Source organism: Crocodylus siamensis, chromosome 5 (genome assembly GCF_052110815.1).
Source record: "Crocodylus siamensis isolate JL-2025a chromosome 5, ASM5211081v1, whole genome shotgun sequence".
Classification (NCBI taxonomy): Eukaryota; Metazoa; Chordata; order Crocodylia; family Crocodylidae; genus Crocodylus; species Crocodylus siamensis.
Genome location: NC_143399.1, coordinates 204,994,406 through 205,021,001, shown reverse-complemented (window position 1 = coordinate 205,021,001; position 26,596 = coordinate 204,994,406). Strand labels below are relative to the sequence as shown.

The 26,596-nt window shown below is 48.8% G+C and overlaps 1 protein-coding gene across 3 annotated transcripts in view; it reads left to right on the top strand.

The window, feature by feature from the left end:
• Positions 1 to 289: 289 nt before the first annotated feature.
• The window catches only part of SCAP (SREBF chaperone), a 90,177-nt gene continuing 63,870 nt past the window's right edge, over positions 290 to 26,596 (top strand). The window contains exon 1 of one of the 3 annotated variants that reach the window (XM_090047995.1): positions 290 to 396. The gene's annotated coding sequence lies outside the window, so the exon portion shown is untranslated. Of the gene's footprint in view, positions 397 to 1,517; positions 2,398 to 13,620; positions 16,475 to 26,596 lie in introns of those variants that run through there. The other 2 variants (XM_090047999.1, XM_090047998.1) reach the window with 2 other exon arrangements.

Here is a 26,596-nt window from a genome sequence, read left to right as displayed (position 1 = left end):
GGTCTTCTCTTCTGCAGACTCAATCAGCCCAGTTCCCTCAGCCTCTCCTCACCAGTCCTGTGCCCCAACCCCACAGCCATTTTCGTTGCCCTCCACTGGACTCTCCAATGTGTCCACATCCTTTCTGTCGTGGGGAGCCCACAGCTGGACGCAGGACTCCAGATATGGCCTCGCTTCCTCCCCACCCCCCAAAATTGCTCCACGCCCTCCCGCCCCGCCGCCATGTTGCCTCGCTCTGGCGGGAGGGGAGGGCGTGGCCAGGAGCCGGGTGGGCGGGGCAGTGCCTGGGCGCGGTGTGACGTCCCGGGGCGAGAGGTCAGAGGGCAAAGGGAGCCACAGCCGCAGCCGGTTGGGAGCCGGAGTGAGGCTGAGCGCGCCAGGCGGTGCGGCCGGAAGGTGCGGACCCCACTTCCGGCCCTGGGGGGGCGGGACCCCCGACCCGTTCTCCTCAGGCTGCCCGGGGGGTGGGGGAGCCCCGGCCCCGGCCCCGGCCCCGTTAACAGTGCGGGTCGTATCGTGTTGTGTCGTGCCGCGTTCGCGCCGGCGGGGCCTCCTTGGTGGTGTCGGTCCGCGCGTCAGCTTCGTCCCTGCCCGGGCGGTCCCGCCCCCCTCCCCTCCCCTCCCCCGGTGTCATGGTTAATATCGGGGGGGCCCCGGGTGTCATCACTGCCGGTTCGTGGCCGCGTGGGTGCCGTTCGTTACTGGTGCGGTGACTGGTGCCGTCACTGACTAATTGTGATCCCAGTAACCGCGCTGATCTCTGATCCGATCCGTGGTACCATGACTTGCTGGTATCGTTACTTTAAATTAGTTTTGTGATTGGTCCCATTATTGGTGTCACAGTTAATACCTTACTGGTATCGGTGATCTTGCTGTGTGTTGGTATCGTTACTTGTTAGTAACGATTGCTGTTGTTCCTGATCAGTCAGTAAATAAGCATCAGTTACTTAATTGTGATACCACTAACTACCGCTACCAATCAGTATCTTACTAGCATCTGTTCATACTGTTACCTATTGGTGTCATGATTGGTATCTTACTTATCAGTAGTGTGATTGGTCCCATTATTGGTGTCACATTTAATATCTTACTAGTATCATTGATATTGCTGTTTATTGGTATCATTCCTTATTAGTCAGTAAGTATAGTAAGGTATCCTTGATTGGGGGAGTAACAGTATAGTTATTAGTATCACAATCAATATCATACTAGTGTCATTGATATCATTATTTATTGGTATCATTACTTGTTAGTATTGTGATTTGGTATCACAATACTAATATCTCACCAGCAGGGATCCTGGCTTTCTATGATTTAAAACCAAAAAAACCCCAGTTTTTGGTTTAAAAAAAAAAAAAAAAAAAAAGTAACCCCAACTCCACATTGTTCTGTGACTTAAAACGAAACACTGCCAATATATAGATACACATATATAATATACGTGTATCTGTATGTAATACATAGTGGTGGTGGTTCATTTAAAATCACAGAACAATGTAGAGTTGGGGTTACTTTACTTTTCTTTAACCAAAAATTGAAAAACAAATCCCCAGTTGGAAAAAATAAGCAGATCCCTGCTTATTAGTTTTGTTGGTATTGTTGTGGGATTTTAGTGCCCATTGATGGGGGGGCAGGTATTGGTGCCCATTGATGCCTTACAGGAGGAGTGGGGTATTGGTGCCTGGGGGGATGGGTATTAGTAGTGTTATTTTATTAGTATCAATAGCCTCATTATCTTGTTTATGTCATTAGTATCCTTATCTTATGATGAATATTACTATGATTATTACTGTTATCATCATGCTAATTACCTGGCCCTGCTCATCAGTCGAGCAGAAGCCACTTGGCCCTGGCAGTTTGGGGAGGGGGATTTGTTGCCTCCTTTTTCCAGCTAGGAGATGGCTGGGCCTAGCCAGGCAGGCAGAGGAGAAGTCGCTGCTGAGGAGATGGCTATGTTGGTTTGGGGACTGTAGGTTTGCACCTTGCAGACCGACAGAACTGAGCTGTGTAGCCTGAGCTGCAAGCAGAGGGCTGGTTTCCCCTGATCCAGGTGTGATGGGGCCCTGTGTAGGCGTGTTGGGCTGAGCTTGTCTTGCTCAGGCTCTGGTTGAGCAGGCTGGTGAACCTGAGGGGCTTGTTTTAGATGCTTGGTTCTGGGCTGGGAATCAGGCTCTGCCAGGCAAGAACAGCTCCCTCGGGCATGGTGTGTGTTGTGTCCCAAATGGCCTCGCCTGGTGAAAGGGTTAAATAGTAACTAAGGAGGGTGGTGGCATTAAGCAGCCTGGGGAAAGGGAACAGAGGATCATTCGCCTGCCCTGCAGAGACCGAAGCTGCTTAAGACCTGGAGAAGACGGAGATCTCTGTCCCTCCTGTAGCTGGACACTGAGACTATTAGAGGCAAGTGCTAGATGTGGGAAGAGAAGTAAAAAGGGCTGGCTGCTTGTTCACCTCTGTAGAGGAGCCCAAAATATTCAGTTGGGAGAAACTTCTCGTTTGAGGCTTGTGGAAGCATAGCATGGCTTGAGGGGCTGTAGGGGAGCCATTGCCTGCAAAAGAAGGGGATAAAAATAGGGAGAGCATCTAATCATCCCACGGATGAAGGTAAGGTGTGTTATGACTCTGAGCTGTTGCTCCTTTTACAAAAGGCGAGCAGGGGGCAGAGCGTGGGTGCAGAAGACATGGGGGAATACGTAGGCTTGAAGAGGATGTGTGAGAAGGAGGGGAAGAGGCAGTAAAGGTCTGGAGGAAGAAAGAGACTGCAGAGTGATGGGATACAGAGAGGGAGGGAAAAGAATTAGTTATGAACCCCCAAAACATGCTTGGTAGGAACGATGAGAGAGTGAAGTGCACCAAGGGAAGGGAAGAAAAAATGGGCATGAAGTAACATACTGTATTATTAAATAGATCTGGCACTTTTATGCTCACAGCATTTAATTGTACAACTATCTTTCTGCTTTGAAGTCCTGGGGATGCTGCTGTGGGGTGATGGACCTAGTGGACCATGTATTTTTTTTCATGCTGGTTAGCAGTCTAATCTGTGGGGTTGTGAATCCAGCAAACATTCCAGCTTTGAAAGAGCAGGTGGCAGCTTCTGAAATCAGTGGGGAGGGAGCTGGACTTCTCTGTCCATTGTAAAGAGGAGAAGTCAGGCATTTGGGACTTAGAGCATGGAGAAAAGAAGCTGTTGTGTCCAATGCCTTTTGCCCAAAATCTCTAGATGCAGCTTCCAGTTTTCTGACGGTTTGTAAAATACAAACAAGCTTCTCTTTTGTACCTTGCTTTTGTCTGTCCTAGGATCCCGGTGCTTGAAATTAGTGTATTGCCACAGACATTAATTAATGTCATAAGATTAGGATTACAGGAGCTGTGGCACTTCAGCAAATGGATCAGTTGGTTTATTCTTTTCTTAAAAAAAGAAAAAGTGGCTTAAGGTTGGTGTGGTTTTCTGTTTGTTTGTTTGTTTTTAATTCTGCACACACAAACTGCTGAGTGTTGTGCTGCTGTTGGCCTCTCATTCATCCTACGACAGAGGAATTGCCCGAATGGCTGATACTAGCTCTGCTCTGCGTTTGTTTGGTTTTTTTTTAACTTCAGCATCGTATGTTTACATTATGAAATCCAGCTTGAATAATTTGATCCACTAAAGGCTATAGAAGAGCAGAACAGAGTCAGTTTTTTGTTTCAAGATTGCATAAGCAGTATCCTAATACTTGAAACCAAGGTGAGTGAAATTAGTCAAATGAAGTTTGTATTGAAGATAGCTGTTGGGAGGATTATTTAAATCGTATGCAGATATGTCCAGTATGAATCTCATCACAGATATGGAAGTAAATCATTCAACCAGGGGGGCTAGAAAGAATGACTTCTCTTCAGACTGGAAGAGGTGAAGCTTGGCTGAGTAACTAAGGGGGGCTGTAGCTGAGGACAAATAAAGTCAACAAGCTAAAGAAGGAGGAAGTGGCTGTGTTGCAGAGATGTTACTGAATGCGTGGAGGTCAGGATTTGTTTGGCTTATTCCTGATTGCTGCTAGCTTGCTGTGTCCCTTGGGGGAAAGCTGCTTAAACTCTGGCTGTCCATGCCAGTCTTTAGGGTAGGATGATTTTCACTCATAAATGGTGTTTTGGTAATACAAATAACATAGGAGCCTCAGTCCTGCATCATGGCTCTGCTGTGCTTGGAGCAGTATAAATGTACCATAAAAAACCAAAAACCCAGTGCCAGCAGTAGAGCTTGTAATCAAAGGGGAAGACCAGAAAGATCAGATAGTATTCCTCCCACCTGGCTGTACCTAAGAGACCGTATTAGTCAGCATCATCAGCATTGGTCTTAGCACATCAGCAGCCTGGATGGGTGTCAGTGTTTGTGCTGGCATCCTGATGGAGGGAGCTGAACTTTACAAATGATTAAGCGCTCTTGACATGCAAAGTGCTTATGCTATAAAGGGATACAGCCTGGAAGAACAGCAAATCCTGTGATTCCAGGAAAGCTTGGGCTGCATATTAAGTTTTTTATAGTGAACTTCTTACCTCTTCTGCTTGTGGCCTGTGAACAATTCACTCCTTGCTTCCCAATTTCAGTGTCCTGCATCTTTTAATGTCAAGCAGATTCAGGTTGCTCCTCTGGCTTCAAGGTGCTGCCCTCCCAAATACTCCCACCAGTCTTCTCATTGGACCCAGACTCTAACTGGATGCCCTTTCCCTCCTCTTTAAAGGCAGAGATGAGCTTTTATTCCATGTGTTGTAGGGTTTGTGTGGGGAAGGCTGCAGGAGTTCTACGGTAGTGCATCTCTGTGGCTCATAGTTTGCAGAAGTCATTGGTGTTCAGAATTGGTGGTGGTTTCTCATTTGAGGAGTCTGACTCAAATAGATAGAGGGTGGTAGAAGATGACTGTTTCCAGTGTATCTTTTGACCCATATCCTGAGGCTAGGATACCTGTTCCAGTTTCACAACTTGTGCCCATTTCTTTCCTGCATGATTGGAGTCCCTTGAAAAGGGGCCACAAGGCTGCAAGATGCCTGCTTCTGGGACTTCATCTGGAGAGAGAGAGCAGTGTGGGAATGTGGGGAGGGGAGAGGAGTTGCATTTCTGTGACTAGTTGAATTAGTCTTGCATAGACCATTGTGATAAAGATGCCATAGGAATAATAGTCAGTTTGTTCTCAGTAGCAACATTCTCAAAGTCCAATTTGTTTAGTAAGAAAGTAGCTTTAGGATTTGTTTCTCTAATGCAAGAAGAAATGTGGTAGTGCTTTGCTGCTCCCAGAAATCAAATGTCTCGTTGGTATGTCTGTCTAATATTACTGGACTCTGTGGAATTAAAATATATAGGATTTTATCCGGTGGGCTGCTGAGTCAGGTGCTGCTAAGTGCTTTGCATATTCAGGCCTGCAAAAATGGTATTTTTGTAATCTAGAGCCTGTTAGAAAGTAATCCATGGCTGCTGTGAGTCGTCTTGCAGGTGCCTGCATTTCAGAAGTGGATGAAATGACTCTCTCCACTCACCAAGTTTGCAAAGTGCATTGAAAGTCTGCTTGGAAAGGGGCTAGTAAATGTAGATTCACTGTTCTGAAAACTCTTGCAGAAACTTGTTTGCCTGTGTGGTGTGTGGCTATATTAATATTTCCCATAATATTACAGGGAAATGTATTGAAAGCTACCTTTTTTACTACATGAGGTAAGAACTCAGAAGTATGTTCAGCTACTATTTTTCTCCAAGGTGATTACTGGCTAATTGTATGTGGGAGAGAATAAGTATACAACAATGAAGAAATGTTATATGATTGAAACAAGTTGGAAACTCTTAGGCAGTATGAGTTGCACTAAATCCATGCCTAATACAGGTATGCTACTTAAGAAAGCAAAATATGGGGGGGGTTGTGTTTTTTTTTTTCCCTGCAGTGACTAATACAGGGTTTTAGAAACCTACGTGCTTTTCCTGTTTTTAGTAAACTTGTATGAACTTTCTAAAAGGTTCTTTAGAGACAAAATCATATTTTGCAGAGCTAAACAGTATTATAAGATGCAATGTAATAGAGCTGTAGGCTGAAGTGACACCATATAATAATGGAAGCCAGTTCTCAGCTTTCTTGAGTCCTATTTTTAACTCTGTCTTGGCCTTGGGGGTGGTTCTTGGCATCTGTGAAGCTGTGACTTTTACAAACTAATAACGTGGCCTCCTATAATACCTTGCTCTGCAGAATTTAAAGCAAATGGGCAGAAACATAGCTGGGAAGGTAGTGATATTTCTCCATTCCACATTAAAATGACCCTGAGACTTTCAAAATCTCTCTGGGTTTATCACAAGAGTCGTTCACTGTTTGGCTCCAGTGTAGCCAAACATCCCAGTGGTTAGAGCAATGACATGGGATGTGGAGGTCTTAGGAGCCTGCTCCAACTCAGCTGAAATAGGAATACATCTCACTTGCTCTACAGACCTGGAAAGCTTCTTAATGGTAAGATTTTACCTAAAACCAGCTCTAGTAGAAGTGGGTCTGATGGGAAGAGCTGAGCTTCTGAAGTGACCACGTGGTTTTAATCCAACATCTGAGTTGGGCTGGTTCTCCCCAAACAATGGCTAGTAAATTAAGTCAAAGAGGATGCATCACCAGAAAATCAAGCGTGTTTTCTATCGCCAACATTTTTAAGTTCACATGCCAGTAACAATGTGTAGATTGTTTGTACAGCTCTGCTTCTGTAAGAGTAGAAGTGAAGGCACCCCCCTCCTGTCCTTCACTGAGACCATAAAATCATGGCCACAGGGCTGTTTTGCCCAGTCAGTCATTTAGTTGTTCCAAATGGCACAAATCAAACTATCATTGGGCCTAAATACCACCTGCTGCAATAGCTTTCATCCTGCTTTGGGGAAAAGGTCTGAATGGAGAAAGAACTGGGCAAGGCATGAAACTCAGAAATGGACCAGTTGTAAGTCTCTCTGTAAGCTGGAAAAGCTTTTCCTTGTATAGCTTTTAGAGTTGTACATTTTTGAGCTGCTGCCTGTGAAATAGCCATGTGTTTGGTGAAGACTTGGGCAGAAACTGTATCTAACACCAACAGCAAGCATCACTTCATCTAGAAAAATAAATGTACTGATCTTCATGAAAAATGTAAGGGCCCACTCAGTCCTCTGATAGCCTCTCCAGCCTGCCATCCCTGAGCAGACTTGGCACCGCTTCTACCAATGCAGCGCAGGATGCCGGTAGCCTTCTTGACAACAAGAGCACACTGCTGACTTCAGGGGCAACTCTTCCGATGTGGTAAGAAGCTGGTTGCAATCAAAGTTGCTCTTCATTTCCCTGTAGTTGTTTTGCTTTGTTTAGAAGTGTAAACAGACTTGGTAAGAACAAGCCTTTTTTCCTGAAGGAAGGGGCAAAACTTGGATTTCAGCTAAAGGATTTGTTGTGAAGCTCTTTTTCCTGGGGTGGCCTTAGGAATTCACTAGAGATCCTGTGGCATCCAAGATGACGTCAGAGGCATGGTGGTAATCTCCTGGATATATACCTTTGCCTCTGGTGGCAAGTATCTGTTGGACAAGCACTCATCTTTTTTCCACCCATCAAAAATGTGCACAACCTGCCGTTGGGCAATGGAAGAGCGGGGAGTGAAATATGAATGTGTCCCCATTACTGAGCAGTTCCTCTTCACAAGGGGCTGTAGCAACTGAAGATGATCTTCAAAAGGGCATCAAGGTTACCTCTGCAAAGCGGCTTTTCAGCTGATTGAGGAAACGGTGAATTTTGCCTATTGGTTTTCCCTCCTTACTGTTTAAAACAAAGGCACAAATCTCTACCCCCACCCACCCGCAAAAAAACCTACCCAAAAATACTTCTAAACAAAGCAAAACGACTACAGGGAAATGAAGAGCAACTTTGATTGTGTCCAGCTTCTTACCACGTCGGAAGAGTTGCCCCTGAAGTCAGCAGTGTGCTCTTGTTGTCAAGAAGGCTACTGGCATCCTGTGCTGCATTGGTAGGAGTGGTGCCAGCAGATGGAGGGCAGTGATTCTTCCCTTTTATTCGGCATTGGGGAAGCCACATCTGGAGTCCTGTGTCCAGTTGTGGACTCCCCACAACAGAAAGGATGTGGGCACGTTGGAGAGAGTCCGGTGGAAGGGAATGGTTCAGAGCTGAGGCACATGACTGGTGAGGAGAGGCTGAGAGAACTGGCCTTATTTAATCTGGAGAAGAGAAGACCGAGGGGGATTGAATAGCAGCTTTCAACTCCCTGCAAGGGGGTTGCAAAGAGGATGAGGCTGGGTGGTTCTCGGTGGGGGCAGATGACAGGACAAGGAGCAATGGGCTCCAGTCGCAGTAAGGGAAGTTTAGGTCAGATATTTTGGAAAAAAAACTTTCTCACGAGGAGGGTAGTAAAGCACTGGAACAGGTTACCTGGAGAGGTTGTGGAGTGTCCATCATTCAAGGTTTTTCAGACCCAGCTAGACAAAGCCTTGGCTGGGATGACGTGGATGTTGCCACTGTGTGACTCCCTCTGCTCCGTGTCCATCTGCCAGGGGTACACTGATCCAAAAATGTTGAAAACCCCTGTGTTAGAGGATGGTTTCAGGTTGGATGCAAGAAAGAATGTGTTTATGGTAAGGGTGACCACAATCTGGACTAGACTTCCCAAGGAGGGGGTGCAGTCCCCAACCTGGGAAGTCTTCAAGAGGAGACTGGACAGACGTCTTGCTGGGATCATTTGATCTCAGCAGTATTCCTGCCCAGAGCAGGGGGGTTGGACTTGATCTTTTGAGGTCCCTTCCAGCCCTTAATTTTTATGATAAGCTGAGGCTAAACGTAGAAGAGGCAAGGTCAAATTTTAATTTGAAAATGGACATTGAATTAAGTGTGACTGGTTGGGGATTGCCCAGTGAAGAGCTTGGTACGTTTGTGCCAGGTAAACAGCCCACATGATACATGACTGCTGGTGTTTATCTTGGTTATTATAAACTTTTTGGTCACGGTACAACAGTGTCGGAGCTGGGAAGAAAAGTCCAGGTTTAATGCTTTAACCACTGGCCTATGATACAGCTTTGGCTATAAAGTAGTATGTGAGACCTTAATCAGACATCCACTCTTGGTTTCTGTGCGCTCCCTTGTCTGTATTCACCCATTTCTCTTGTCTTGTAGTCGCTGTACAACTCTTACTCTGAACAGTGGCGTCCTGGTCCCTGAATAGGTTTTCTGGCTTCTTTGGTAATATAAATAGGCTGGGGGAGGCACTCACTGAAGTGCAGGCTGTTTCAGCTTCACTGTTGAAAACTGCATGTGGCAGGTCACAAGGCACTGCTTAAACATGAGGGCAAAGACTCTGCCCTGATTTGGCATAGACATTTGGAGTTCAAAAATATAAAGGTGGTGGTTTTGGGGCACTTTCAGAACTCTTCTGTGCTCTAGTGAGGATGTTAAATTGCAGATGGCAGGAAGTGCAATTTCTGTGGCTGTCTGCCAGAACAGGGTGTGCTGGTAAAGAGAATGCCTTTTTTGTTTTCCACCTCCGGTCCAAAAGTACTTCATGCTCAGATCCAGGTTCATAGCCTTGCTGCATGAGACCGAGAAAGCCACTTGACAAACTGCAAATACCAGCGTATTTGAGCAGTACCTGACCATGCTAGTGCTTCCCAGTACAAGCAGAAGGACCTGCTTTTTGGCCACAGGAGGTTACAGTGGAAATGGTATGCCTGATACCTTAGGTGCACGGGATAGCAACAGCGTTTGTAAAAAGATGATGACACTTACCCTAGATATGTGCCCATCATCCTGTTTGTAGATGACTGCACTCCAATTTAAGTGCATAGCATGGGACTTAGACTTCATATAAGCAGTGCTCCTTAGGTGTACAGCACTGTGACTGGCTCCCATCCATTTCCAGGCTCCTCCATAGTCGGGGCTAGTATTGGGAGCCTTGAAAATGGCTGGAGCTTGTCGGTTCTAGGCCTGTTATCTCCCATTGTTTTCCGTTTCTCTTCAAGCTGTTACCAGCTGCTTGTGCTTTGCCGTTCATGTTGCCAACTATTATGCCATTAAATGGAATTCGATTAAATTAAGGAGTAGGCAGTGTGGCTAAAAGCTACTGTGTATTTGGCCAGTATTTGGGTAACCACTGCTTGTTAAAATGTAAGCCATAGCAGTGGAAACAAATTTGGGATTGAGGCTGTGTAATGCAGTTATGCAAATTGGGCCCACCTACATGAGACACTTTACTGCACAGTAGAGCTAATTGCTGTGCAGTAAGTGTCCATGTCTACATATGCAAATGCTTATTGTGCAGTAACTGGCTCTAATCATGAGTAAACTTGTTACCTGCAAATGCAAGTGGCAAATTTACTTGAGATTACTTACTGCATGGTAGATGTTTGACCAGGAGCAAATATTCTTGGGCAGCAAGGGGTGGGAGATTGCTGCTGAGCAGGGAGCAGGCAGGTCCTGGGGGGCAGGCTTTGCCAGCAGAGCTCCAGAATGGACAATGTCCCCCTGCCCTGGCAGCAGGGAGCTACCAGCCCCCACTCTGCAATCACATGGAAGGCAGATCCCAGCGACAGGGAGCAATGTCCCAGCCCCTGTCTGGAGACAGCTGTCTCCTGGCCCATGGGCTAGCATCCGGGTGAAGCCTAGACCTGGGTGTTGCAGGGAGCGCGAGCAGTCTGCTGCTAGGAGTAGCAAATCTGCTTCTGTGTCCCTTAACGTATAGACACGTGACCAGGAGAGCTCACTTTTGAGCAGTTTACTTAATAGTAAGCTGCTCGGAAATTAATCTGTGCATGTAGTCATGCCCATTTAAGGATTTATATGGCATGAATGCAAGTGGATTCCATTGTAAATATACAACTTCTAAGGCAGTAACCTATGGTCAGCAGGCTGGGGTGTCTGTCTGATGTGCTCAGTTAAATTATATCCGTTTAGCTCTTTTTCACATTTAAGAGGAGGAGATGGAAATGGGCAAAGTGTGATGTGTATAGCAGAGTGATGGAACTTGATTGAGATCTACAGTCAGGTAATATGGCAGGAATAATAAAATAAAATGTTATGGTTTTAAGCATTTCCATAGAGAGATTTTAAATTTTTTAACAAGCAAGTGGACAAATTACTTCTGCACTTTATCTGGCTGTGGGATATATTACATGCTTACATGAAAGTGAGTTTATTTTTTTGCCCTGCCTGCATTCAGAAGTCAGTTCCTGCTTCACTGCTGCAGCTGGGGTTAGGAAAGAACTTTTTCTCCTTTTCCCCAAGCACATCTTAATGAATGTCTTGGCTTCCTTATGTTTTCACCTGGAGCACGGAGCAGGAATCCTAGTATCGTACCACACGTTGAGTTGGAAGAAAGAAGTTGAAGACCTGGCTTCTCATCTCCTGGGCAGCTGCATTGCATTACAGAGAACCAAGGGGGCAATCGCATGCGGCTGTTGTATTGCCTGTTCAACACCGAAAGAAGTAGTTATTCCCCTGCCACTTGTTGTGAAACAGGTTGGTTGCTAAATGAGAGGAAGCCGACTTATTCCAGAACTGGTGACATGGCCAGGGATGATGTAGCTTCCGTTAGGTGGTTGGCAACTTCTTCTGACAAATTCATAATCACAAAGAGTTCTTGTTCAAAACCACTTCCCTGCTTTTTGTCTGTGTAGCGGTTAAGCACTGAGTCGCTCTAAGTAAAGTCCGGTCTGATCCACCGGTGGTCTAGTTGGGGATGACTCATGCTGAATGGTAGGTCAGGTTTTCCTTCGGTTCTAGGGGAGACTTTTCTTTGTCAAGCTTCAAAGGAATCTCTGAGCAAAGCTTTCACAGAAATTTAGGACTGGATGGGATCTTGTGAGATCTTCGGGTCCAGCCCCCATGTGTGTCTGAGCAGAGAAATGGGCTAAACAGGAGTATGGCGTTTATTGGAAGTGATGGCTGTTTATAGCACAAAAGGAGATTGGGTCAGTGATATAAGTAGGTCTGCATCATGCTAGTGCCTTGAACTGAAGAACAGAGTAAATTTGCAATGCAGTAAGAAGTGAGGTGATCTCAGCAGGGCCATCTTGAGTCAAGTGGGTGCAAGACTGGCCAAGCGATCCATGCATTTGCTTCCACGGACCTTGAGGGCATCTCATGCTGTGTGCCTGGGAAGGTGCCCACTTTGGACTTGGGTACTGAATTTGAGTTAGGTGTGTGAATTGATGGCTGTGGTCCTGAAGTGAACTTCAGTCAGCCACTGCCGCTGGGATTGCTCTTCGGTGAAAGGCGCCTTCTACAAGGAATGTACAGCACCGAATGGACCCCAGACATCTTGGAGCCTTGCTTCTCAAAGAGCTGAGCCAGGCCTTGCCCACCCAAAGCACTAGCCCCCCCAGGGGTCAAGGCTTTAGTTGTGACTTTCCCATTGGAAATGTTCTGGACCCTTGGCCTCTCTCCCTACGCAGCACAAAGCATGCTATTCTTGCCATGAGACTATCAGTGGAGAACAGAAAGCTGGTGTTTCAGACCTTGCTGTGTAGCAGGCTTGTGAAACAGGCCAGTGGCCTGAGCACAGCCTGGATACTATTATTATTATTATTTTTTTTTTTCTCTCTCTCCCTCTCTGAACTTCTTTTTAGAGAAATGACTTCCCACCCCAGCCCCCACTGGAGCAGGAATCAAAATCAAATGGGAATAAATTCAGATGACTTTTACTGGCAGGTGGAAAGGCTGGGTCTCATTGGTGTATCCTTCCTTTCCCCTCTTCTTTTAACAGTGCTAACGTTGCATTATTCAGGTTGGGACATAAAGTCCCATCACAGCAAGCCTCAGTGCGACTCCCTGCATGTGGTTTGGTAAGGAGGGCAGTTATATTTTGTGTGTGTGGATACAGAGAATCTCTCTAGTTGTGCAGTTTGGTCGCTGGCACAGAAGGCTGAGATGGCAGCTTTTGTCTTACTGCTGCGTGTGCCACCTGGGGCCTGCAGCTCGCCTGTTTCTCTTGTAGTTGGCAGCAGAAGCTGGTGGGATTTGGTTTCAGTTTATCTTCTGTGCGAACTCTAGTATTCCAGGTTTCAGCTGTCTATTATACTTCAGTCACCTCTGCAGAGAATGCTGAAAAGAGATCGGGACCATAGCTGCTCAGCAGAAGCTAAAGATCAGGTTCTGGTTCCCAGGGTACCGTCTGCTATTGCTTTTTTCTGTGGGGTTTTGGCCAAAAAATGTGCACCATTGTCTCAGGCAATGGAATGAGGATGTGTCTTTCTGTACCGTGTCAGACTGCTGTGTAGGGAGAGCCCTTTGGCTTGTATTGGCTCCTGGTTCACTTAGTTGCCCTTGACTGAGGACGGTTTTTGGCGCCTGTTGTTGAACCCATTTTTTCCATGAGATGGCATGACTTTGAAATGGGATGTCTGTCTAATCTGGTCTCAAAGAGGATCAGCTGTGTTATCTCCTCTGGTTTTGAAATGACTTTGAAAGTAGGAGAGGCAAGTACTTTTTGGGGTGATATTTTTATTGGGCCAACTGCATAGCTGGAAGAGATGTTGGATAACCTAGGCACAAAGTACCCTTCCTCCAGATGGACCACAGAAAACTTTTCTGCAGGTCCGTTCGGCATTTGTGCTGGGGGGAGAGGGGAGAATGCTGCTGGATGGGTGGGGTGGGTGGGTAATCAGGTAGTTAAATGCACAGCGTTCACTAAATCAGAGGTTTTCTTATTGCTGGTACAAGTAGCTGAGGTAACATGCAATCCTGACGACTATCTTTTTGTATGTTCCCACAAATTGGGTAATTTTTTCCCCCTTCTTCCCCTCCCCTCCAACTTGGTGAGACTGGCAGCTAGGATGGGATTTCAGAACTAAAAAAGGTAGGATGCGGAGGTACACGGGCCACTGAAGAAGAGTTCTCCAAAGCTCCTCGGAAGGAAAGTGCATCAAGCTATTTTGTTGCTGTAGCAATGTCTCAGAATAAGGAGGTCAGCGAGGGTGCGCACAGATAGTTAAATACATACAAAGCCTCACTCTTTGGGAACTAGGAACCCTGTTCTGGTGCTAATACAGGTCAGGGCAGGTTCACCAGCTACTGTAACTTGTAGAAGAGGGACCTGCCTGTGACTGTTATTGCTGAGTGGTGGTTAAATAATCTGGCGGTCTCTAGGGTGCTGATGGCTTTGCAGAAGAGCAACTTGCAGGGGCTGTACTAGTGTTACCACTGGCAGAGGAAATGCTGCCACAAAGTTGTGGAACTGAAGTCTGCTCCATGATGGGGTAGACTGGGCTCTTGAACCAACCCTGATCAGCAGGCCATTTAAGAGTGGAGCCCCAGTAGATGGGTAAATGATCTCCTCTGCTTCTGCAGCTCCTGTGGCCCAGCTGGTTCCAACTGTACTGGCACCTGCCTTTCCTTTAGATCAAACCAGCAAGGCTGAGAGGGGAACTGGTGTGTAGGCAGCTCAGCATCTCCATACACAGTACGCAGGCTCTTGAAGCTGGAGGGACCTCCCCAGGGTGGTCTTTATCTTTCAAGCAAGGATTACTTTCAGCAAGCTGATGTCTCACTTGGCATAATCCTCTTGTCTCATGAGATGGATGCCTGCTGTTAACTACTACTAAATTAGTGTTGCATTAGGAGGGTGAATTCCCTCTATTTAATCCAAGGTCCTGCTTGCCCCCATGGGCTATATCGTAAGAGCCAGCTTTTGTTGCTCCATGTTGGGGGAATGACCTGTCTAGACCTCTCCAGTTCCTCCTCTTTTTCTGAAACGGCAGGTGGGCAGAGTACATCTATGCAACCAGGCCGGCAAAGCTACCAGCGTTCTGCATCTTACCAGGAGCAAGTGTTTCCTTCATGCAGAGTATGGGGGAATATTGGGAGTGCGGTCTGCTTGTATGTTTGAGACTGTCTGTCTGTTCAGGTTCCCGGGGGATGCTAATTGTGGCAAAGCTAGAGATCTCCACTAGCGCTGCTGGATGTACTCCTACCTCACCCTTGTATCCAGTATGCTCAGCGCTTTAAAGAGATGCCAGTATAAAGTGAAAAACACTTTAAAGCAGAATCCCTTGCCTTGTTTTCAATAGCAACAAGACTTGGAAGAAAATAGCTCTTTAAAATGATCAGAAATAACCCTTTAAAATGGGATTTCCTGAACATTGAGCATAGAGTAGGTATTTTACTGTCACACTAGCTCAGTGCTCTGTGTTGCTAAGAACAATTTCAGCAGTATCTCTCTCTCTCTCTCCTTTTTCTGGTGATTACATGAAAATCTTGCACAAAAGAAATCTTATAAAGGCATAAATGGCAAGTCAAAACTATCCAAACCCCTCCAGGTTTTTCTTAACAGCAGGAGTTTGCTTGGAGTCCTTAGAGTAAATTTTATTTTAACATGGTTAATGAGCTTTCTGCATACTGGGGCGGTCCTGGGTACCTAGTCCATGCTGTGTTTCACTGGGGAAGTGATGCCTATATGTATATGGTATGGATGTAGTACATTGGTAGAAATGGAGAATACATAATACTGGTGCTAGAGGAAGAAAGGGGTTGCATGTGGAGAAGCAGCTCTCTCTAGTATCTCTTATCTTTCCTGTAGGAGGAAATTCTCTGACCAACTGCAGCAATTTCCCCTTCTCTCCCAGGTCACTAAGTTTTTGCAAACACTTGGGAATAGCCTTAAAAATCCTCAGATTAATAAAGGCAGCCAAGGCAGCCTGCAGGCTTCGAAAATGCCACAGAACAGCGGCCCCTGCCCCCTGGCATGTTGAGCCGCACTGCGGTGATGTTAGATTAGTCGCAGCTTTTCTCCAGGGTGGTTTAACAGCCACAAGAAACAGCAGACAGTTCCTATTTGTGTGGTGTTGCAGGCCTCATGCGCTGACATAAAGCGTGTGGAAGCAGGAGAGGGCTGTTGTGCGGTGAGAATTGCTCCACTCGGGGGGTCTGCCAGGGCTGGAGGGAATGTCCTAGACTTATTCCGGTGCTGCCGGCTTCAGTTCACGTTCACTTAAGTAATGAAAAGTGCCATGCTGGCACCCCTCTTGGCTAAGTCCATTGCACTAAAGGATGTGCCCAGTGTGTGGGGTGACAACAGGCTGTCCCAGGCCACCAGCTAGTGAGCTCTACTAGTATTAGCAAGGGGAAGGTGTTGTCTGGGCTGGCCACATCTCTACATTTCATAGGCCTCTGTCTAGCCGCAGCAGGCTGTGAATCCTGTTGTTGCTGGTCTAGACTGCAGTTGAACCGATGACCTGGAGGATCAGTATCCAGTTGCGGTTTTCTTCACTGGTTCAGTTCTGTTCAGTCTACGGGATCTGAACCTGTTCAGCCTTCACAAGCGAAGGCTGAGGGGGGACCTGGTGACTGTCTAAAAACTCACGAGGGGGGACCAGAAGGGTTTGGGAGAGACCTTGTTTCCCCAGTGGCCCCCCCCCCCCCCCCCCCTGCATAACAAGGAATAACGGCCACAAGCTGCTGGAGAGGAGGTTTAGATTAGACATCCGCAAGAACGACTTCCCGGTCGGGGCGGCTACGAGCTGGAACCGACTTCCGAGGTAAGTGGTGCTGGCTCCTACCCTGGGGATCTTTAAGAGGAGGCTGGATGCCGACCTGGCTGGAGTCATTTGAGCCCAGTTTTTCTCCTGCCCAGGCGGGGGGTCAGACTTGAAGATCTACAGGGTCCCTTCGACCCGACTTCTGTGATTACCTCTCTCCTCTGCCCCGCGCTGGCACAGAGATGCTGTCTCTTCCAGGAGCTGTTTTGACTGCTGCTGACTTGCTGTGGGTGTGAGTTGATTGGCTGGAGATGAAAAGCCATCTGTTTCCACGATCATCTTACATGAATGTCATGAGTGTCATTGAATTATTTCACGGTGGCATTAGCTGATCCCACAGCACACGGTAGGTTAGCATATACCTGATCTTGATGGATGATCCTCCACTTGATCTACCTCCATTATCTAATACTGAAATTGGCTTGTTGATTTTCAGAAAGCTTCATGACCAACTAATCAAACTTCAGGAAGGCCACTGGCATACTGGGCTGCATCGGCAGGAGCGCTGCCAGCAGATTGAGGGCAGTGATTCTTCCCCTCTATTCAGCACTGGGGAGGCCATATCTGGGGTCCTGTGGCCAGTTGTGGGCCCCCCACTACAGAGAGGCTGTGGACACATTGGAGAGAGTCCAGTGGAGGGCAGTGAAAATGGTTGTGGGGCTGGGGGACAGGACTGGTGAGGAGAGGCTGAGGGAACTGGGCTGATTGAGTCTGGAGAAGAGACGGCCAAGAAGGATTGAATAGCAGCCTTTACCTCTCTGCACAGGGGCTGCAAAGAGGATGGCGCTGGGCTGTTCCGAGTTGGGGCAGATGACAGGACAAGGAGCAATGGACTCAAGCTGCAGCAAGGGAAGTTGGGGTTGGATATTAGGAAAAACTTTCTCACAAGGAGGGTGGTGAAGGACTGGGACAGGCTCCCAGAGAGGTGGTGGAGTCTCCATCCTTGGAGGTGTTTCAGACCGAGGTAAACAAAGCCTTGGCTGGGATGATGTTTCTAGGGTCGGAAGGGACCTGAGCAGATCATCTAGTCTGACCCCCTGCCATGGCAGGAAAGAGTACTGGGGTCAAATGACTCCAGCAAGATGTTCATCTAACCTCCTCTTAAACACCCCCAGGGTAGAAGCCTGCACCACTTCTCTTGGAAGTTGATACCAGACCCTAGCCGCCCTGACCGTGAACTAGCACCTCCTGATGTCTAACCTAAACCTACCCTCTGCCAGCTTGTGACCATTATTCCTGGTCACTCCTGGCCGTGCTCGGGGGAACAGGGACTCCCCCAGTGCCTGCTGGTCCCCCCTGACTAGTTTGTAACAGGCCACAAGATCCCCCCCCTCAGCCTTCTCTTATGGAGACTGAACAGGTTCACGTCCCGTAGCCTCTCCTCATAGGGCCTGCCCTGCTGCCCCCTGATCATACAAATGGCCTCCTCTGAACCCTCTCTATGCTGTCCACATCCCTCTTGAAGTGCGGCGCCCAGAACTGGACGCAGTCCTCCAGCTGCGGCCTGACCAGTGCCGCATAAAGGGGGAGGATCACCTCCCTGGACCTGCTCGAGATGCATCTGTGGATGCATGCCAAGGTGCAGTTGGCCTTCCTGACCGCATCCCCACACTGCCGGCCCATGTTCATCTTGGAGTCAATGATGACCCCCAGATCCCTTTCCGCCTCCGTGCTGACAAGAGGGGAGTTCCCCAACCTGTAGGTATGGTGCCGGTTGTTCCTCCCGAGGTGCATCACCTTGCACTTGTCTGTTGAAACCCATCCTATTCTCGTCCGCCCACCCCTGTAACCTGTCTAGGTCTGATTGTATCCTGTTGCATCCTTCCAATGTGCCCACGTCCTCCCACATCTTAGTGTCATCAGTAAATTTGAACAGGTGCTTTTTACCCCCTCATCCAAATTGCTAATGAAGATGTTGAACAGTGCGGGCCCGAGGACCGAGCCCTGTGGACCCCCACTGCCCACGTCCTTCCAGGTTGAGAAGGACCCATCCACTACCACCCTCTGGGTGCGGCCCACCAGCCAGTTGGCGACCCATTTGACTGTGTAGGTGTCTACACCGCAGCCCCCAGTTTCTTAATGAGAACAGGGTGAGAGACAGAGTCAAAAGCCTTCCGGAAGTCCAGGAAGACTATGTCCGCTGCTCCCCCTGCATCTAATGATCTGGTGATCTGATCATAAAAGGCCACCAGGTTGGTCTGACAGGACCTGCCATTGATGAACCCATGTTGGTTGCCCTGAAGCATGCAGTCCCCTGCTGGCCCCTCCTGGATGTGTGCCAGCATAATTTTCTCGAACAGCTTGCCTAGGATCGAGGTGAGACTAACTGGCCTATAGTTTCCCGGGTCCTCCTTCCTGCCTTTTTTGAAGATGGGGACCATGTTGGCCCTCTTCCAGTCCTCCGGTACCTCACCAGGGCACCACGAGTGCTCGTAAAGCCGTGCCAGGGGACTTGCAATGACCTCGGCCAGTTCCTTTAGAACTCTAGGGTGGAGATCATCCGGGCCGGCTGACTTGAATACATCCAACCCCTCCAGAAGCTCCCTAGCTAAATCCTTGCTAACCCGTGGCCCAGGTGTGCCTCCGAGGGGGGCCCAGCAGGGAGGTGGCTGTCCTGGTCCCTACTTAGGAAGACGGAGGCAAAGAAATTGTTAAACATGTTAGCTTTGCCATCTGGTGTGACGACTAAGTTTCCCATGGCATCCTGCAAGGGCCCCACATTACTCAGGACCTTCTTTTTACCCCCTACGTATTTAAAAAAGGACTTCTTATTGTCCTTAATCTGGGAAGCTAGTCCCAGTTCCATCTCTGCCTTGTCCTTCCTAACTACCCCCCTACATCCCCGAGCAACTGCAGAATAGTCTTCCCTGGTGATGAGCCCTTCTTTCCATTGGGTGTAAGCTTCCTTTTTAGCAAGGAGACATTCCCGGATGCTTTTGGTGAGCCACAGAGGCTTGTGTGCTCTCCTGCTCCCTTTGATCCTTGTTGGGATTACCTTCCTTTGGGCTTGGAGGATCGTCTTCTTAAGGAGAGACCACTCTCCTTGGACACCTGGCTCCCTTCTCCTCCGGGACCTCAGCGCTTCTCCAACTATCCTCCTTAGGTCATTGAAGTTTGCCCTCCTAAAATCTAGGGCCGCTGCCTTGCTGCAGGCCTTTGCCAGCTTGCGCTGGATGGTGACTCCCAGCAGGCGACGATCGCTGTCGCCCAGGTGGTCGAGCACCCGCAGCCCCCTCACCAGGTCATCACCTGTGGCCAGCACTAGGTCCAATGTAGTTGGGGCTAGTCCTGCTTGGAGCAGGGGGTTGGACTAGATGTGACCTCCTGGGGTTCCTTCCAACCCTCACTGTCTGTGATTCAGGAAAACCGTTTTGAGTGGAGACTTGACTCGTGTCTGAGTGAGAATTGTGGGCAGGCGGGCAGTACAAATGAAGGAGCTATGATGGGCTGGAGAGTGAAGGCAGGCAGAGGGGCTTGTGGAAGGGTTTTGAATGAGGGGACAGTGCTGAGTATCTTGTTCCATGCAAAGAGAGTAGCAGGGAAGAAATTACAGAGTGGGAGCTTGCAGTCTCCTGGAGAAACACATAGGTGTTGAGAACTGCCTCCAGATGATGATGCAACAGATTTCCCTATTGGGGTGGTGATTTGCTTGAGGAGCGGGCCCTGGGGTGATTGGAGTGTAGGTGTCTACTCTTCCTCCTGCCTGTCCTACATTTTATAGGTGAACAGCAGATAAACGATTTTTAGAGCCGAAGGTTATTTTTTTTTTCTTGAGGTCCTTTGCTCCCTGAGACAGTGCTTTTCAGCCTTCTGGAGAGCTTCCTTATTAACATGGGCTTAGGATGCATAATGACAATGCTTTCAACAGCTTTGTCGTTGTCCTGTCAGCAGCCCTTCGACATGAAGGTGATCAGTCTTCCAGTAAATAGCAAAGTCACTGGTGAGTCCATAGATGACTGAGGAGGCCCACTGGAGATCTGCATGTTCGACTGCAGACATGGCAAATATTTCTTGGAGGAAAGAGTAGGCCCTGGTGATGTTGGGTCACAGCTCTGCCTCGGAGGAAGGACTAGCAAATGGCCCCTGCCTTCTTGACCAACTGTTCTTCACTTTCTGTCTGTAGGACAAGTCACTGGGAACATACCACAAATTTGCATGGCTACCTGCCTCTAGTGGCATGTGCTAGGCAGTGACATTGAGAGACCGGCACTGCTGAGACAAGGCTTTAGCAGAATGGTCCATGAGGACTGAATTCACCCCGGGAGAGGTCTGGTTTCCAGAGTAAAACGTACCAGGTGGGCAGTGAGAAGGAATTCAGCCCTGATGCAGCCTGTGTTTTTTGGTTTTTAAAAGCCATCTTTGCTCCCCTTCAACTTGTGGCAGGTTGTGTTGTGTTGGTGTGCAGTGCTCCCATCTCTGCTACATGTGGGAGGACAGGTTGTGGTGGCAATGGAGTTTTAGCTCCAGCTGTTTCTTTGGTGGTGGACTAGATGGCCCTTGACACCGCTGCCAGTCTCCTGGTAGCACCAAAGTGCCTGTAATCTGAGTTCTCTCCTTTCTCTGCTGCAGCAGCAGTACAATATTTATGGGCACTTTATGGGTAGGTTGCAGATTGAACATGATGCTTGGTACAGAATGTGCAGAAAACTTGGCATCTCTAGCATCATACGAAGAAGAACATTGTGCCTGCTCTTCTGAACAGGTGTACCTGTTCCCTTGGGGTCAGGCCTTGCTGAGGAAAGGATTTCCTGGATTGAGCATTATCAGGTGCATTTGGGAGGGGGGAAGAAGGTGATCAGAAACAGTCAGTGTGGATTCACCAAGGGCAAGTTATGCCTGACCAACCTGATTGCCTTCTGTGATGAGATGTCTGGCTCTGTGGATGCAGGGAGACTAGTGCACATGATATACTTATGCTTATAGGTAGCTATACCTTGACTTAAGCAAGGCTTTTGATATGGTCTCCCACAACATTCTTGCAGGCAAGCTCAGGAAGTACAGGCTGGATGAGTGGACTATAAGGTGGATAGAAAACTGGCTGGATCATTGGGCTCAGAAGGTAGTTATCAATGGCTTGGTGTCTGGCACCTGGTATCATGTGGAGTGCCCCAGGTGTTGGCCATGGGGCCGGTTTTGTTCAATGCCTTCATCAACAGCCTGGAAGATAGGAAGCAGTGGACCCTCAGCAGTTGGCAGATGACACCAAGTTGTGGGGAGTAGTAGATGTGCTAGAGGTAGGGTTGGGATTCAGAGAGGCCTTGATAAATTGGAGGACTGGACCAAAAGACATTATCATGAGGTTCAACAGGGAGTGGGAGGTACTACAGACCTCCCAGTCAAAGTCCTGAGCTTGACCAGGAGTTCGCCCGGGAACTGACTGAGGCCGCTTGCTCCAGGACCTTGGTTGTCATGGGTGACTTCAATTACCCAGACATCTCCTGGGAAGATCACTCAGCAAAATCCGAGCGGTCGCAAAGCTTTCTCTTGTGCGTGGATGACCTACCTGACTCAAGAAGTCTATGGGTCAACGAGAGGCAAAGCGCTGCTTGACCTGGTACTGGCTACGGGGGACAACCTAATCGGTGACCTAGTGATCAATGGGAAGCTGGGTGACAGCGACCACGAGCTGATCACCTTCACCATCCGCCGTAAAGCTGGCAAGTCAGTCAGCAACACAGAAGTCCTTGACTTCAGAAAAGCCGACTTTGACAAGCTCAAGAGGCTAGTCAGTCAGGCCCTTGGGGACCATGACCCCAGGGAGATGGGAGTTCGAGAAGAGTGGTCGCTTCTCAAGGAAGCGATCCTCAATGCACAAGCTAAATCTATTCCAACACGGAGCAAAGGCAGCAAGAAGGCACAGCAGCCCCCCCCGGCTCTCCAGGGACCTAGCGGACCTCCTGTGGCTAAAAAGGAAAGCCTACAAAGGATGGAGGACAGGATTCATCTCCAAGGAGAATTATTCTGCACTGGTCCGGTCCTGCAGGGACCAAACCAGGAAAGCCAAGGCTGCAACTGAACTCCAACTAGCTTCAAGCATCAAGGACAACAAAAAGTCCTTTCTCAGGTATGTGGGGAGCTGGAGGAAGAGCAAGGGCAACGTTGGACCCCTGCTAAACCAGATGGGGCAACTGACAATTGATGCCCAGGAAAAAGCCAACTTATTAAATAGGTACTTTGCATCAGTCTTTCATCAGTCACACGGGATGCCCATGCCTGCTATGGGACAGGGAGATCCAGGTGATGGGGATCCCCTACCCTCCATAAATGCTGACCTCGTGAAGGAACACCTTGAGAAGCTGGATACCTTCAAGTCAGCCGGCCCTGACAATCTGCACCCCAGGGCACTCAAGGAGCTGGCGAGCGTCATAGCCCAGCCCCTGGCACGGGTCTTTGAGAGCTCCTGGCGCTCTGGTGTAGTGCCCGGAGACTGGAAGAAGGCCAATGTGGTGCCGATCTTCAAGAAAGGGAGGAGAGTGGATCTGGCTAACTACAGGCCCATTAGCCTGACTTCTATCCTGGGGAAGATCTTAGAAAAGTTTATTAAGGAGGCCATCCTTGAGGGACTGGCCCAGGCTAACATCCTGAGGGAGAGCCAGCACGGGTTTGTTGCAGGTGGGTCTTGTTTGACCAATCTCATTTCCTTCTATGACCAGGTGACCTATCACCTGGACGAGGGAGGAGAGATTGATGTCATATATCTTAACTTCAAAAAAGCTTTTGATTTGGTATCCCATGATCAGCTTTTGGCCAAACTGCCCAGTTGTGGCCTTGGCTCCACCACGATCCGCTGGCTGGGAAATTGGCTTCGTGGTTGGACCCAGAGGGTTGTGATTGATGGTAGTCACTCATCATGGTGCCCTGTAACCAGTGGGGTCCCTCAAGGCTCTGTCCTGGGACCCATCCTGTTCAACATCTTCATTAACGATATGGACATTGGAGTCAGGAGTGGACTGGCCAAGTTCGCTGATGACACCAAACTTTGGGGCAAAGCATCCACGCCAGAAGATAGGCGGCTGATCCAGGCTGACCTGGACAAGCTCAGCAAATGGGCAGACGAGAACCTCATGGTGTTTAACACCGATAAATGCAAGGTTCTCCACCTTGGGAGGAAAAACCTGCAGCACCCTTATAGGCTCGGCAGTGCTACGTTGATTAGCACTACAGAAGAAAGAGACTTGGGGGTCATCATTGACCACCAGATGAACATGAGCCTGCAATGCGATGCTGCGGCTAGTAAAGCGACCAAAACGCTGGCGTGCATCCATAGATGCTTCTCGAGCAAATCCCGGGACGTCATTCTCCCCTTGTACTCGGCCTTGGTGAGGCCGCAGCTGGAGTACTGCATCCAGTTTTGGGCTTCGCAATTAAAAAAAGATGTGGAGAAGCTTGAGAGAGTCCAGAGGAGAGCCACGCGCATGATCAGAGGTCAGGAAAACAGATCTTATGATGACAGGCTGAGAGCCATGGGACTCTTTAGCCTGGAAAAGCGCAGGCTCAGGGCTGATCTGATGGCCACCTGTAAGTTTATCAGGGGTGACCACCAGGATCTGGGGGAACGTCTGTTCACCAGAGCGCCCCAAGGGATGACGAGGTTGAACGGTCACAAACTCCTGCAAGGCTGTTTCAGGCTGGACATAAGGAAGAATTTCTTTCCTGTCCGAGCCCCCAAGGTCTGGAACAGTCTGCCAGCGGAGGTGGTTCAAGCACCTACATTGAACACCTTCAAGAGTAAATTGGATGCTTCTCTTGCTGGGATCCTATGACCCCAGCTGACTTCCTGCCCTTTGGGCAGGGGGCTGGACTCGATGATCTCCCGAGCTCCCTTCCAGCCCTGATGTCTATGAAACAAGGACAAGTGCAAAGTCTTGCACTTGGGATGGAACAGTCCCATGCGCCATGACAGCCTGGGGGCGGACTGACTGGGCAGCAGCTCTGCAGGAAAGGCCCTGGGGAAACAGGGGACAAGAAGCTGAACAGGAGCCAGCAGTGTGCCCTTTGTTGCCAAGAAGGCTAACGGCATCCTGGGCTGCATTGGCAGGGGCGTGGTCAGCAGATCGAGGGCAGTGGTTCTTCCCCTCTATTCAGCACTGGGGAGGCCACATCTGGGGTCCTGTGTCCAGTTTTGGACCCCTCACTACAGGAAGGATGTGGACACATTGGAGAGAGTCCTGTGGAGGGCAATGAAAATGGTTGGGGAGCTGGGGGACATGACTTGTGAGTAGGGTGACCATCTGCCCCAGTTTAGCTGGGACAGTCCTGTATTTAAGAAGCCAGTCCCAGCTGGCTGAGGAGAACTATAGGGTGTCCTGGCAATGCAGGGGGGCAGGACAGGGAGCCCGAGTGGTGCAACCTGGCTTGTGAGCAGTGGGCAGGCATGGCTGCTTTGTGAGCACAGGGGGTGGGAAGCAGTGTCCCTGATGTCAGGGATGCAAGTCCCAGGTATCGAGGATCTCTTTATGGTCCGCCTTCTTCTGAGGAGAGGCTGAGGGAACTGGTCTGCAGAAGGGAAGATTGAGGGGGATTGAATAGCTGCCATCACCTCCCTGCAGGGGGGCTGCAAAGAGGATGGGGCTGGACTGTTCAGTAGGGACAGGTGACAGAACAAGGAGCAATGGGGTCCAGTTGCAGCAAGGAGAGTTGAGGTTCGATACAAGGATAAACTCTCTCACTAAGAGGGTAGTAAAGCAGTAGAAGTTACCCAGAGGGGTGGTGGACACTCCATCCTTGGAGGTTTTGAAGACCTGGCTAGACATAGCCTTGGCTGGGATGATGTAGCTGGGGCTGGTCCTGCTTGGAGCAGGGGTTGGACTGGATGCGACTTCCTGAGCTCCCTTCCAACCCTCTTTCTGGGATTAAGATGCCACAAAGGCCAGCTGTCCCTAAGGCAGCAGACTGAGAGGCTAAAGGAAGGTTGTTGGTGGCAGCAGCTCCTCTTGCTTTGCAGCTTGATTGTCCTGTTTTGCTCTTTTGAACAGATATGCCTGTTTGCATTCACTTGCCAAAGCAAACCCCGTGTCTTGGTGGGTCAGTGACCCGGTGGCCTCCCTTACCTTGGACTGGAGCAGTCTGTCTTATGGCAAGCTTCCTAGGAGTTCCCGTTTTTAACCAAGCACAGTAACTCGTGCAGCACCTGACCTCTTTTGCCTGTGCTTGGTTTCTCTGGACAGCGTTGTAACAACAGCAGAATATCAGTTGGTCTCTGCTATGGAGAGCAGAGCTCCTGAAACCAGGCTGCTATGCTACTGAGCTCCTTACTTCAGGGTGGGCTCAGCTCATGCCCTACAGGTGATGCATCTATCACCCTGCTTTGGCTTCTGGAAGCCACTCCAAAATGGCACGCGTTATATGGGAACCTGCCGCGGACTGCTGTGCAATAGAGTCAGTGCAAACAGGCCTGCGTACTCGAGCGGTGTGGATGGGCCTTCTGCCTTTTGCATGGGGTTTCAGCCAGCGAGCGACTGGGAACACAGGTAGATGTGCTTTCAGCCTTCTTGCCAGGAAGCTTCTTCCCCAGCTTGAGCCTATAGCTTTCAGTGCTGGATTTTTTTTATCACGTTACTTCTTAAATTGTTCAGGCTGGCGTTTTGCTGTTCAAAAACTCCATGCTGGTCGCTGTTACCAGAGCCTTTTAGCCAAATCATGTCATTTCTTTATGGCTAAAAGCTGTGTTTCAGCACTGACCTGTTCACTTGTTTGGGACTTGATGGCACTGACATAGTTGAGGCAACTGCTGTTGTGGGGCACGTTCCTGTCCTGTCTGTGCCTGTTTATGGTGGGTTTGTAGGCACATTGTGATAATCTCCAGTCTCCCAACCTGTATGGCACAAGAGCCCTAAAACCAAGGGAACGTGGCCTGTGGCTTTCAGATGCACACCTAGCAGTACTAATATTGAGTGGCACCCTTGGGAAGGATGAGAATCACTCTGATGGATTAAAAATATATATTTAGATTTTTGGCTTGCAACTCAGCATACCTGGTTGTTGCTTCTGAATTGGCTCACAGTTGATTAAAATGAATTAACAAGGAGGGCTTGACTATGCAGTCCTCATTTGGGCTGTTAAATGGTAAATTAGAGGTGGGGGGGGAAATCTTTCAAATTTTTTAATGGTTTCTCTTTTCTG